Source organism: Falco cherrug, unplaced genomic scaffold (assembly GCF_023634085.1).
Source record: "Falco cherrug isolate bFalChe1 unplaced genomic scaffold, bFalChe1.pri scaffold_35, whole genome shotgun sequence".
In the NCBI taxonomy this organism is placed as follows: domain Eukaryota; kingdom Metazoa; phylum Chordata; class Aves; order Falconiformes; family Falconidae; genus Falco; species Falco cherrug.
The window spans coordinates 1497683-1512144 of NW_026599480.1; the positions used below are offsets into that span (position 1 = coordinate 1497683).

Here is a 14462-nt window from a genome sequence, read left to right on the forward strand (position 1 = left end):
TTGGGCTTTGAGCGGGCAGCTCTCCAAGTATAAAGCCATCACCTACCCATGCCGTCTCCCAGCCCGTCAGCCCTGGCACCCCGCTGGGAGGCTGCGTATCCATCGCCTGCAGCCAGGCCTGTAAACAACTTGAAGTGAGAACCACAAACAGAAGTCCTTCCTGGCACCTTCTCTGGTGGAGCTGTGTATGGGTGGTGCCATGGAGCATTTTGGCTCTGGCTGAGTGCACTGCTTTAGCTGCAGCCTCTCCGAGTGATTCTTTATAACTTAATCCTGTCAGCGAGGAGAAGCGTCCAGCTCTGCCACTGAAGGCAGCAGCCTCCAGTCACCAGGCTGCTCCCTACAGGAAGCAATCCCGACTGCCTGGATCTCGCCGCTGAGAGGCTGTATTTAAAAATGAAGTGTTTTCCAGCAAGGGAAACAAGGCTTGAGCACTCATACTCTGGCTGGTGACTCTCCCAGGCAGCTGCATGTTCCCAGTCCCTCAGCAGGACAGGTGTAGCCAGAGCCCTGTCAGAGTCAGCAGAAAAACACGCTAGCCCTATTCCTGCAGGACCTACAGACGCCGGGGCGGCTCCAGGGGGCTCTGCAAGTCGGGGTGCCCGGTGCCCGTGCCCGGGGCACCTGCCGGCGCCTCTTTCCCTCCTTAGCTCTCAGCTCCCCCCCAGGGCTGCCCCGGCCAACCCTGACTCCAGCTGCCCCGGGGCCTGGCACAGCGGGGGGCTGGAACCTCCCCACAGAACCCCCGGGCAGCCAGCAGGCAGCAGACACCCCTGTGCCAGCCCAAGGGGCATCCCTCACCCCATGGCCGGCCACAGGTCCCCTCAGCCGGGCCACAGCCCCAGCACAGGCTGTGCCTGCCCAGCCCAACATGGCTGCCAGGAGGCTGAGGGTGGGCAGTGGCAGCTCCCAGCATGCCCCGGGAACAGCCTGGCCATGGGGTGGTGCCAGGCCTACAGCTCCCAGCATGCTCTGGGAACAGCCTGGCCATGGGGTGGTGCCAGGCCTACAGCTCCCAGCATGCCCTGGGAACAGCCTGGCCATAAGGTGGCCCCGGGCCTACAGCTCCCAGCATGCCCTGGGAACAGCCTGGCCATGGGGTGGCCCCGGGCCTACAGCTCCCAGCATGCCCCGGGAACAACCTGGCCATGGGGCGGCCCCGGGCCTACAGCTCCCAGCATGCCCCGGGGCACGCCTTCTCCCAGCAGGCCATGGGACATCCCTGCCCAGCAGTCAGGCCCTGGGAGGACACCAGCCCCCAGCCCGGGCCCTGTAGGCGCCATGGCCCCTTCCCGGGACTGCCCGAGCACAGGCCCCGGCCCCGGAGCCCCCGTGGGCAGAGACGAGGGGAAGGGAGGCACTGAGCGGCAGGGAGAGGTGGGTCAAGGCGGAGGGGTGGCCGGAGAGGGGCAGGGAGAGCGGGGGGGGGCTGGGCAGGGATGGAGAAAGGACAGGGACTGACGAGGAGCGGGCAGAGGGATGCAGCGGGACAGAGACAGAGGGGCAGGGGGGTGCCGCAAGGGATGCAGGATCAGCAGCAGGAGAGAGGGCTAGGGAGAGGAGCGGAGGGGCGGGAAGGGGGACGGAGGCACAGACCAGCAGAGGCAGGGCGAGGGGACAGGATCCGTGAGCGGCTTGTGACTTTGGCAGTGGGCAGCAAAGCTGCTTCTGTGGGTCTTTCCTTTCCCCCTCTGCCCTTATCCCCTCCCCACCCTTCCCCTCGGTGAGGCTGTGTCTGTGGTGTGCCTGCTCTGGTGAAAGGAGCTCCTGCACCAGCCTGAGGGCAAAAGAAGAGGGGCAAGGAGCGAGCTTAGTTTGTCGCAGTCCTTAGTTTGCAGGTTTCATGTATCGGCCCTCTTCAGAAAACACAGCGTGTCTGTGTGTCAGTGGTGCCGGCAGATTTTTATTCTTTATAGCAATTCCTTTAAATACCGGGCTTCATGCAGAAGGTTCACACGGTGCTGTGCTTGTAGTAAACGGAATTGCTTTTATGCATGCTGCATTCTGGAGGTGGCAAGTGCCAGGTTAGAGATGAAGATGGAAATGAAAGCAAGTGACGCACACGCAGTGGTGATCCTGCCACAAGCATGCTGTGTATTGGCCTGGGAGAACGCTGCAGGGACTCTCAGAAGTCAAGGTTTTCAGTGCTGTTTCTGTGTTTGATACCCAAGGGATGGCTTCCCTCTGCATGCGTTTCTGGGCAGGCGTGTGCGTGGAACATAGGGGTGTCTCTGTGCCGTAAGTGGGACTGATGGCAGCTTTTCATTTCATTCCAACTCAAAAGTAAAGAAAGATTGTACCTGCAAAAGAATTCAAACAGCCGTCTTTGTTTCCCAGAGCGAGCATACAAGCATGGGGGAGCGGTTTGCAGGTTCAGAACTTCAGCCAGCTCTGGATGGTAAACCCTCAGGAGAGGAAAGAGAAGCCCCACTTTTTTAACTACAGCTCTGCTTCCCTTAATGTGTCTTCTTGTTAGATTGTGTCGGTAGTCAGATTAAAAGCACATGATTAAACTGTGCTTGTTCATGAAGATATTTGAGGGTTATTTACGGCCTTAAATCCTCTTACGAGTGGGGCACTCTGTTGCCCTGTGGGCAGTACAATGTCGTGACTGGTAATTTTCCTTTTCTTGCCTAGTGTACGGATGCATTTCTGAAGGCGAGTGTTGGGTCTTATTGGCGCCGCACAAGAAACCAACGTGTGAAACCCAGACATTCACTGTTAGAAACAGGAAGAAGCTATGGGCCCTTGCTTCAGATTCTGCAAAAGATGTACCAAGGCTGAGGAAAGTGGCAAAAAGGGAAGAAATGCCGTAGCATAACTTTGGGATGGCAGGTGAGGTTTCCATCAGTGTTCCTCAAACGTAGCAGCCTCATTTGGTTTGCGGATGTGGTATTGAACTCAAACTGCGAGACTGGTTTCCTTTATTGCGGGTGGTACTGTAGCGCACGTACCTTTCATGTCCCAAGGAAGTTGCCAAGGCTGTAGTTAACCTTCCGCAGAACCACCTCAAATTTTCCGTAGCGCGTGATTTCCTTCAACAGTCAAGTCCAGGTCTGTGGCATACAATAACCCCTACCCCGTTTGGGATCTGGATGTGGTTGATTTTTAATTCAGACTTATCTGCTGTTAGAGATGTTTGGGTTTTGGTCCAAATAGGGAAATGCTGATTGTGTGCATTCTTTTGCTTTTTCCATAGTGTTGTTCCATGTTTAGTCATTTGTTCCTTACAAAAATAATGTATGGGTGTCTATGAAGCTGGAGGTGTTTACGTTCTTGTGGCTGAATGTAGCAGTGGAGCTATCTTGCTGTACTTAAAGCAAGAGCAGCTTAATGTAACTTCACTTAAAATCTGGTCTTGGTAGGCAAATCCTACCCTGATAAGCATTTAAAACAAGCAAACAAAAAATTCAAATCTGTGACAAGGTATAGGTGGAGCACCTGAACTGGTGCAAGGCAGCAGTTCTCTCGCTGATACCCACACATTGCAGGTTGCCATCACGACCTTGAAATAGTGCGCCATTAATGTTAACTACTAGCAGCGACCTTGAAATAGTGCGCCATTAATGTTAACTACTAGCAGCTTGTGAACCTAACAGTCAAGGTAGAAAATAATTTCCCACTGCCACCTTTTTTTAGTTTTCTTTTATGTTTTAAAGTGTCTGATTTGATACTTTCCGGTGTATTTGAAACCTGTGTCATATCCTACGTAGTTTGTGACAAGTGTGTGGCAGATGGGACTTTTCTGCTTGGAGAGGTGGTGAGATGGAGAGTGGAGAATGGTTATATGGCACAAGCGCAGAAGTATAAAAAGGGATTAAGAGGCTTGTGTACCTTGCTGCCGGTTCAGTGGCATGAGAATTCCTGTAACGACAAATTCCTTCTGGCTCTGAAGGAAGGAACGTGCCAGCCTGCTGAGTTTCCAACCAGAGCAACACTAGCAACGGATGTTGTTCCCAAATGGTGAGGTGGTTGTAAGCTTCATCAGTAGTAGAAGCTGTGGAGAAAGTCAGGAATCGTCTGCCGTTCTGCAAGTCAAGTGCTTGGCTCTTTTGTCACTAGTGTTGATTTAAGGGTGCATCGCTTATAGAGAGCACTTGACCTTTGTAATTCTTCATACTGCTAAGTTCTGGGTGCCATCAGAGAACCACTGTGCTGTGAAGGCCCTGTAAACATACGGCGATGTTTGTGTTTATCCATTTTGCCTTCCCTTAGATGATGTTATTTTGTCATTTGAAACCTTAGTGGCAGGATTTGGGGCTTTATCCTGATCAGGCATCTAAGGGCCAGCTCTCGGCTGCAGCTGCAGCAGAAGTGTTCAGGTGGTTTGAGCACCAAATGAAACTTCCACTTGGCTGTCATTTTGGCTTTTCCCTTCCTCTTTAAAATTTATATTTTAATTAAGAGTTTTAAGTATTTGGCTTCCTTACAGAAAAAACCCCCAGTGCTATCCTTGTCCTGTTATGATAAGGCCCTAATCTGGAGGGCAGAAAGCGGAGACCACCAGGAAGATGTTGAGAGGAAGGGGAAGAATGTTAGAGCCATGAGTTGGGTGTTCTGAGATCTGAGGAGATGGAAAAGGTGCCTCCCAGGTAGCTAAAGGGAAGCACAGGAGAGCAGCTGGGAGCCAGAAGTGTGGTGTGGGCATATGGAAGTGCTACGCTGTGGTGTGTTAGGCAAATTATTTTTAGGAACTTTCTCATTTGTTGTCATTTCCCAGGCTCCTGAGGTGCAGGAATGCTGGAGGCAAGAAGCTGCCAGCATCAACTACGTGGAAAATGAACACTTCTATCTCCATTTCACTTTCCTCACTTCTGTGTTGCGGTGGCAGGGCAGTACAGACCCTGACCCGGACCCGGACCCTGACCCTGACCCTGCGAGTACGCAGGCAGCTTGTGTGGCCAGTGCCGGTGTGGTTCTGGCACAGAGGATCAAGCGCTTCCTGCTTCAGAGCTGTCAGGCTGACACTCTTCAGCACTCAATGAAGCTCTAAATTACAGCTAAAGGAGGACAGAAATTTTGCTTCAGAGCTTGATAATGTCGTTCTGATCCATCCTTTTGCTTGTTCAGTGGCTACAGAAGGGAACCACTGCCTTGGTAGGGGCATCCATTGAGTTCTTCGTGTGTGATATTAGAGGATCATTGTGTCTGTTTACGCATGAGACCATTACAGCAGGTGTTTTGAAGATGTTCACGTGTGGTACATAAAACCTTTGCCAGTAAAACAGTAAATCCACGCAGTGGGGTCTAAAGCACACAGATCCAGTGCGATCCTCCAAAGAGCTTTGAAAGTGTCTCCCCAAGGGTACAGACCTGGCTGTTGGTGATTCTGTTGAACTGCCAGTTGCTTGGTTGAAGTTGCTATGTCAGAAGTCATCTTCTGGGGGCCGAATGCTGCAAATGGTAGAATGTTTAAGGAAGCAAATGAATAACCTTCAGACTTGATTTTACTCTTTTAACAGATTGTACACAAATGGGAGGCCTGAGCAGGCTGCCTTTAGCAGGGGAACGTGACCTGACTGCACAGGAGGCAAGGAACTCCCTTCTCTCGCTGACCATGAGCCCTCAGTTTCAAGGCAGATGTGAAGAGGAATATTTGACCCGTGGGAAATGCAACTTCAGATACGTAAGCCAGGTGGGACTGCCATGTGAGCCCTGTGATAGGAGCCGTGTATCCCAACCGTGAACGTAGAGGCTGGGCCCAGTTTTTAGCTTGGTTCAATATGAGCTCTGCTGACTGATTCTGTGATCAAGAGCAGGCAAGTCTGCCCCCTGAGAGGATGTTGTCGTGGGTGGAAGGGTTGAAGTGCAGTGACTGCGTCAACAAACAGGTGGTTTGAAAAGTCTTTTGGGCAAGGATCTGGTACGCTGGTGTAATGCCTTTTCCCTTTACAAAGGTGTCCAGTAAACACAAGTGTTCCTGCATGTGTCCAGTAGCGCAGAGACCTCTGTACTTTCTTTGGACTGATTGTTGTGTAAGATCTGGGGGTTTGGGGACAGTTCTGAAAATTGTTCAGAAGGTGTCTTGAATGTTGGGTGAAATGGGTCATCACTTCCATAAACCTCTAGCCTGTAAAGAAGAGCCATGGATGTAAGGAGATTTTCTTTTTTTCTCTCCTTATTGTTACTGGGAGGAAAAGCAGTGATTAACTATTGACCTGTGATACCCCCAGGTGCAGACTGTGCAGTGCGTTTGAGGTGGATCGCTCCTGTACTGCCAAGACTGAGCCCAGACTCCTCGATGCTTTGCACACTGGCACTGGAAGTCCTTGTGCAGCTGTGGGTACTGGCTTTCTGTGCTGCAGTGTGAAAAACACAAAACACCGGGGTTGGGGTTTGCAGAGAAGTGGGAAAAAGTTGATTATTTTGTGCTAGGAAGAGAATGTCCTGTAGTTTTCAGACTTTGCACCTCTCCACTTGGAATTTAAAAGCTGCTTTTAACTCTGCTGCTATGTTTCAGTGGGCGGGAAGGTGTCCGGTTGTCACAGATGATGCGTCCCATCAAGAAGGATCTTTCCCTTCTGAGTTGAGCTTTCTTTGCTTGGCGTGGAAAGTGCCTTAAGCTGAACGATTTCAGATGGCAGTGAAGGAATTACATCGACATGGGGATTTAGCAACAAACCCAAAGGTATGTCGTCTTACATTTCAGTATATGATTTTTTAAAATCAGGATTTGCTGGGTTTTGAGCAGGAGACCCATTTTGCATGTGCCTACATAAACCCCATTTTCATGGATAGATGCATGCAGTATGTTTTGTGATGTGATACTCAATTACGTATAAGCTGTTCTATGCTGTGCTCTTCTGGGCTTGTCGTAGTCCTTTGAAACACAGCCCTGTGCATCAAGGGGGCAAGCTGTGTCACCTGCTTTCCCCCACAACATAGAGCAATGTAACTGTCATAAATACAGGCTGAGCAAAACTAGTTGAGAGATTTGTGGGCTACTGTTAGCATCACAGTGGGCCAGGAATTAGCCCATGCTTACTAATAAGTTCCTGTATTTTAATTATCCTACGCCACCCGAGGGGCAGGACAGTGTCAGGGCACTTCCCCAGGGCATAAAACTGGACATGTCTGCTTCTCTCCGAGGGTCCGCTATGTACAAAGCATCCTTCAGCACTATCTGGGTGCCTGGTGTTCTCAAAGGGTCCCAAATGGATAAAGTTCACTCCTGCTGCCTGCTTGTCAGCAGGAACTCTGTCTGCAGCTGTGCTTCTGTGCGGTGAGAAACTTCCTCATGTTCTTTGCTTGGCAGACCTGGCGTGTCTTCTGTCTTCCTTTGCTTCCTTTCGATTCAGTGTTTCAGCGATGGTTAGATATGGAGCAAAGATTTCTTAGGCTTGTGTCTCGCCAGCTTTCAGTAAAGATACTAAACCTATTTAGACTTGGGTAACTGAACAGCTCTTCTGGCTTCCTATCCTCAGGAGTGTCAACAGGGGAGACATAGATGTTCATCTTTGCGTACCTCTCGGACCACTGATGGTTGGATTTCCATGCTTGTGCTTGAGAACAGCTTCACGCTCAGGTTCTCAAGGCCAGTGTTTGGGAGGTTAACGGAACATGCTAGCGGGTGGTGTGGCAGGCTCTGTGAGGAAAGCTCAAGACTTAATTGCAGAACTGGTATCTCCAGTGGAGGTATTTCAGTTATGTTGCATTGGAGTTGGTATTGGCATGTGGCATGGGGTACTCACGTATTGAGGTATTTACTGTCAGTGAAGAGGTTCCGTAGTTGCTTTCTTATGGAAAAGACTGGTTTTCCATGCTTGTAATTCTATAAATAAGTCGTATATCTAAACCGCGGCATTTTTATTCAAAAAGAGGACAGATGCAGTCTGCTCTCTGGAAGTCCAAGGGAGCAGTTCTGCTGCCCCCCCTCCTTACTTCTCAAGAATCAAACCTCTTAACATGTCACGATGGCCATGGCCCAGATGGCCTCCAGCCATCACATCACCCACAAGTCCTTCTCTGTTAGCAAACAACAGCTGCAGGGTGCTCCTTCCCTAGCAGGCTCCCTCACCAGCTGGGTCAGGAAGGTCTCGTCCGCACAGCTCAGGAAGCTCCTAGAGCCTTTCCTCTCTGCTGTACTGTATTTCCAGCAGACATCTGGGAAGCTCAATTCCCTCATGAGAACAAGGGTAGCGATGGTGAGATTTCTCCCAGCTGCTGATTGATAGAATATTTCATCTGCCTCTTCATCCTGCTGTGGTGGTCTTAAGAGCCTCCCACCATGACATCTGCATTGCTGGCCTTTCCCCTCGTTCGTACCCATAAACACTCGGCCCTTTCATCACTATCATCAAGCTCTAGACAGTCAAAACACTCCTTAGCACAGTGTCAGTCTCGGTCTCCACTGGAAGCCCTGCCTTCCTGGGGTGGGGTGTGCCAGGGGGGTGCTTGGGTGGGTGGCAGCATGACGGGGGCATGGCTGCCCTGAGGAGGCTGGGCTGTGAGGTCACAAGCCCCAGTGTTCCACACCATGATACGTTGTGCCGTGGGCGTGGTCCATCAGTGCCAGCAGCAGCAGCAGCAGTGGTGACTGCAGCAGCAGCAGCAGCAGCAGCAGCAGCAGCAGCAGCAGCAGCAGCAGCATGGTGCAGGCACAGGGGGCTGTGTCCCTCTCCTGCATCCTTATCCTCTTCCTCCTGGTGGCCCTGCAAGCCCAGGACACTTGGGCTGCTCCGTGGCGATTAGGTAGGTTGGCGGGTGAGGGCTGGAACCCAACCCTGGGCAGTGTGGTGTGGCAGCCTTCCCCGGCCTGCGAGTCGGGGCCAGAGCTGCACAGCAGGGCCAGGCATTAGTCCACGGGAGTGCTTGTCCTCTGGCTGGGTCACAGCCGTGCCTGGTGCCGTGACTCCACTGCTCCTGGGCTGCGCTCTGGCTATCAGCTTTGGGGACATCTGTCCTTGGGAGATGTCCATTCAGGAAGGCGGGAGCATTCCTGCTCTAGCCCTGCAGTGCTCTCCTTGGGCAACCCCAGGTCCCCAACACACAGCCCCATCTCGCAGGCCAGGGGAAGTAACAGGGCAGCTGTGGTGCAGCAGACTCTCAGTAGTCTCAGAAGTAGGCACTTCTCCCTGAGACAAAAAAAAAGGTGATTTTTTTTTTCCCTCCAGTCCTTTCCTGTGGGCTTCTTTAGTGCCCAGTAGAGTTGTCCCAGTAAGAATTCCTAAGAGGCTGTATGTTTGTCCACCTGGTCTTTGAAGGGTGTTGCACGTGGCCTGGAAACAGTACTTTGAAAGCTTTCCGGTCCCAGCCAACAGGTGTGTCACATTAAGAAGGGGGATTCCTCAAACCCTTCATATTTGATCAACCTGTCAATTTCCCCAGACAGACGATACCCTCATGGCCGACCAGCTAGCCCGCTACCTGCGTTTTGACAGCCCACTGTAGACGAGAGTGATTCAACTAACCTATTCAACGTCACTGAGCCAGATCCTTATATCAGTTATTCAGATCTCCAGAGACTTACACAAGCTCAAGATTTTTATTATACAAACTGCTAGTTTATGAAAGGATAAGGTTCAAAGACTGCTGGTGATAATATAGTAACTGCAAATCAAGCTTAAAACAACGCACCTAATAAAAGCTGGTATGAGATAGTCACTGAATATAGTTCTTACCCAGTTGGCATCTCTATGTGGGAGAAGACAGGTTCAGCCTGTCGACAGATCCCCGAAGATACGATGGAATCTTCCCACCCTTCCCCCGTCCAGTGCACACTTCTTATACTTCATAGTATATTGAACCTTCCTTATCATACACAGGACTGATTACATGTTTCTTGCTTCTACAGCAAAATTGTACCCATCCTGAGACAGCAGTGCTGAAGGTCTTTAGGCATGCTCTCCGGGCAGGGTTTTGCCCTCTTCTGGAGGGACCTATTTGGGTTGGAGGTCGTGACCTCCCACTGCCACATTTGTCTTTGTCCTATTTTCACCTAATTTTCTGTTGATGTCAGCGGATGGCAAGGTCTTGTCAGCTTGCATTCTCTCGCGACCAAAACTTTCCTCACTTGAAGGCTCTGTTCTGCATTGCTTAGATAATGGTGTTCTTACTGCTCTCTGGTCTTTGTTTCCCGGCTTTCCTAAGGCTGCCTCCCTTCATGAGAAGTCCCTTCATGCATAACTGCTTCAGAGAGTGGGTCAGCTTGACCTGAACTTTGTGCACAGATTTGTTTTACGTGTAGTTACCCTCTAAACCAGAGTGTAGTAATTTGGGAGTTGAGACAACGACTTCCCCCTTTTGGGCTTATTTTGGTCCCAGACCAGTGCGTTTTCTTGACACTCAGGTGGAGCCTGAGTGACTCCAGCCCTACCCATTGTAGTCACTATTGGTATTGCGTGCCCTGTGAGGTGTGGCAGTACCTGGGAGGCGGGTGACTTTGGGGCGGAGGTGTGTGATTTCAGGGGAGCTTCTCTGTTCTGTTTGTTTACAGGCCTGGCTGCAGGCGATGGATATGCAGCTTCCCAGCGGGGTGCCAGGGCTGACGGGCTGGGAGACGGCATGGGTACGTGATGGCTTCTTACTTGGAGAGCTGCCCGCTCCAAGCCCAAATGTGAGCGAGGCGTCCCTTGCAGGTGTGGCAGTATAGACCTTTGTCATTGCGTGTGCCATGTCATGACATGATCCCCTCAAAGGTTCTGCTCTTCCGTTGTGCCAGCGTCTGTCACAGTGCATGTCACAAACTTCTCATGGGTGTTTGGTTGCAGCTGTGGCTCCAGCTCCTGGTCTGGATCCTGTGCTGGAGCTCACCTGGTATGCCAGGGGCGCATCGTCAGCCCTGGCTGAGTTCACAGACGAAGCACTCCTGCTAAGTATCTTATTAGTGAGAGCTTTAACTTGATACTTTCTTTCACGTGCCTCAAGGAAGAAAACCTGTTGGCAATACAGAGAAGCCTCCCCACGTGTCATCGCCAGACCTAGAGGAAATCATGAAAGATCTGGATAAAGCAGCACCAGGTGGGTATACGTCCCTCTGAACCAGAGAAGTTGGGAAGCTGAGGGCAGAGGCATGTGTGGAGAAGCCGTAGCCTCCACAAGCAGAAAGGGATCGATCAGAGCCTTGCTGCACTGATGCTGGATTTCATGCCTTGCAAGCACTGGTGAGCTGCAGAGATGGTCCGGAGTCTCTGCTGCGGCTTGTGGTTCAGGCTGAGTCCCAGGCACAGCTGCAGCCCTGGTGACACCGTTCCCGGCCAGAGCTGTTGTGGGCAGCTGTTGGTACCCAGCTGGCAGGAACTGGAGATGCTCGTGCCTTGCTGCCAGTTGCCAGAGGGGAGACTGCCCGTGGGTGGCCGAGAGGATGCACAGGCAGCTTGGGGTCACTGAGCCTGGCAGCCTTTGCTGCGTCTGTAGGCATGCCCTGGCCAGGATCGCAGCAGCCCCAGCTTCACAGCCTCCTTCATGCCCGTTGTTGTCCCTGACGGGTAGAAGACTCTCCGTGACACCTTGGGGGCAGGGAGAGGAGGGGGCTGGACACCCAGCTTCAGGCAGGACGCCTGACTTGAAGGCAGCTAAACTTAAGGGCTGTGCATTGAGTCAGTGGTGCTTTACCTCTTTCTAGTTGTGGTTCTGGTACCTTGGTCATGCTTTTCCTCTTGTTTTGGGAGACCGTGGGCTCTTCTATGCCTCAGCTAACACTGGTGAAGGACTTTACTAAATACGCGTGCTTCCCAGGCAGGGTTTTGCCCTCTTCTGGAGGGACCTATTTGGGTTGGAGGTCGTGACCTCCCACTGCCACATTTGTCTTTGTCCTATTTTCACCTAATTTTCTGTTGATGTCAGCGGATGGCAAGGTCTTGTCAGCTTGCATTCTCTCGCGACCAAAACTTTCCTCACTTGAAGGCTTCATTCTGCATTGCTTAGATAATGGTGTTCTTACTGCTCTCTGGTCTTTGTTTCCCGGCTTTCCTAAGGCTGCCTCCCTTCATGAGAAGTCCCTTCATGCATAACTGCTTCAGAGAGTGGGTCAGCTTGACCGGAACTTTGTGCACAGATTTGTTTTACGTGTAGTTACCCTCTAAACCAGAGTGTAGTAATTTGGGAGTTGAGACAACAACTTGCCCCTTTTGGGCTTATTTTGGTCCCAGACCAGTGCGTTTTCTTGACACTCAGGTGGAGCCTGAGTGACTCCAGCCCTACCCATTGTAGTCACTATTGGTATTGCGTGCCCTGTGAGGTGTGGCAGTACCTGGGAGGCGGGTGACTTTGGGGCGGAGGTGTGTGATTTCAGGGGAGCTTCTCTGTTCTGTTTGTTTACAGGCCTGGCTGCAGGCGATGGATATGCAGCTTCCCAGCGGGTTGCCAGGGCTGACAGGCTGGGAGACGGCATGGGTACGTGACGGCTTCTTACTTGGAGAGCTGCCCGCTCCAAGCCCAAATGTGAGCGAGGCGTCCCTTGCAGGTGTGGGAGTATAGACCTTTGTCATTGCGTGTGCCATGTCATGACATGATCCCCTCAAAGGTTCTGCTCTTCCGTTGTGCCAGCGTCTGTCACAGTGCATGTCACAAACTTCTCATGGGTGTTTGGTTGCAGCTGTGGCTCCAGCTCCTGGTCTGGATCCTGTGCTGGAGCTCACCTGGTATGCCAGGGGCGCATCGTCAGCCCTGGCTGAGTTCACAGACGAAGCACTCCTGCTAAGTATCTTATTAGTGAGAGCTTTAACTTGATACTTTCTTTCACGTGCCTCAAGGAAGAAAACCTGTTGGCAATACAGAGAAGCCTCCCCACGTGTCATCGCCAGACCTAGAGGAAATCATGAAAGATCTGGATAAAGCAGCACCAGGTGGGTATACGTCCCTCTGAACCAGAGAAGTTGGGAAGCTGAGGGCAGAGGCATGTGTGGAGAAGCCGTAGCCTCCACAAGCAGAAAGGGATCGATCAGAGCCTTGCTGCACTGATGCTGGATTTCATGCCTTGCAAGCACTGGTGAGCTGCAGAGATGGTCCGGAGTCTCTGCTGCGGCTTGTGGTTCAGGCTGAGTCCCAGGCACAGCTGCGGCCCTGGTGACACCGTTCCCGGCCAGAGCTGTTGTGGGCAGCTGTTGGTACCCAGCTGGCAGGAACTGGAGATGCTCGTGCCTTGCTGCCAGTTGCCGGAGGGGAGACTGCCCGTGGGTGGCCGAGAGGATGCACAGGCAGCTTGGGGTCACTGAGCCTGGCAGCCTTTGCTGCGTCTGTAGGCATGCCCTGGCCAGGATCGCAGCAGCCCCAGCTTCACAGCCTCCTTCATGCCCGTTGTTCTCCCTGATGGGTAGAAGACTCTCCGTGACACCTTGGGGGCAGGGAGAGGTGGGGGCTGGACACCCAGCTTCAGGCAGGACGCCTGACTTGAAGGCAGCTAAACTGAAGGGCTGTGCATTGAGTCAGTGGTGCTTTACCTCTTTCTAGTTGTGGTTTTGGTACCTTGGTCATGCTTTTCCTCTTGTTTTGGGAGACCGTGGGCTCTTCTATGCCTCAGCTAACACTGGTGAAGGACTTTACTAAATACGCGTGCTTCCCAGGCAGGGTTTTGCCCTCTTCTGGAGGGACCTATTTGGGTTGGAGGTCGTGACCTCCCACTGCCACATTTGTCTTTGTCCTATTTTCACCTAATTTTCTGTTGATGTCAGCGGATGGCAAGGTCTTGTCAGCTTGCATTCTCTCGCGACCAAAACTTTCCTCACTTGAAGGCTTCGTTCTGCATTGCTTAGATAATGGTGTTCTTACTGCTCTCTGGTCTTTGTTTCCCGGCTTTCCTAAGGCTGCCTCCCTTCATGAGAAGTCCCTTCATGCATAACTGCTTCAGAGAGTGGGTCAGCTTGACCGGAACTTTGTGCACAGATTTGTTTTACGTGTAGTTACCCTCTAAACCAGAGTGTAGTAATTTGGGAGTTGAGACAACAACTTGCCCCTTTTGGGCTTATTTTGGTCCCAGACCAGTGCGTTTTCTTGACACTCAGGTGGAGCCTGAGTGACTCCAGCCCTACCCATTGTAGTCACTATTGGTATTGCGTGCCCTGTGAGGTGTGGCAGTACCTGGGAGGCGGGTGACTTTGGGGCGGAGGTGTGTGATTTCAGGGGAGCTTCTCTGTTCTGTTTGTTTACAGGCCTGGCTGCAGGCGATGGATATGCAGCTTCCCAGCGGGGTGCCAGGGCTGACGGGCTGGGAGACAGCATGGGTACGTGACGGCTTCTTACTTGGAGAGCTGCCCGCTCCAAGCCCAAATGTGAGCGAGGCGTCCCTTGCAGGTGTGGGAGTATAGACCTTTGTCATTGCGTGTGCCATGTCATGACATGATCCCCTCAAAGGTTCTGCTCTTCCGTTGTGCCAGCGTCTGTCACAGTGCATGTCACAAACTTCTCATGGGTGTTTGGTTGCAGCTGTGGCTCCAGCTCCTGGTCTGGATCCTGTGCTGGAGCTCACCTGGTATGCCAGGGGCGCATCGTCAGTCCTGGCTGAGTTCACAGACGAAGCACTCCTG

At 52.1% G+C, this 14462-nt stretch overlaps 1 long non-coding RNA gene across 1 annotated transcript; it reads left to right on the forward strand.

Moving 5' to 3' along the window:
- The first annotated feature begins 1249 nt into the window (after nucleotides 1–1249).
- On the forward strand, nucleotides 1250–6622 carry LOC129735114 (uncharacterized). The gene is made up of 3 exons (XR_008730567.1): nucleotides 1250–1377; nucleotides 2638–2835; nucleotides 5463–6622. It is a non-coding gene; the product is annotated as an uncharacterized LOC129735114 (long non-coding RNA).
- The last annotated feature ends 7840 nt before the right edge of the window (nucleotides 6623–14462 follow it).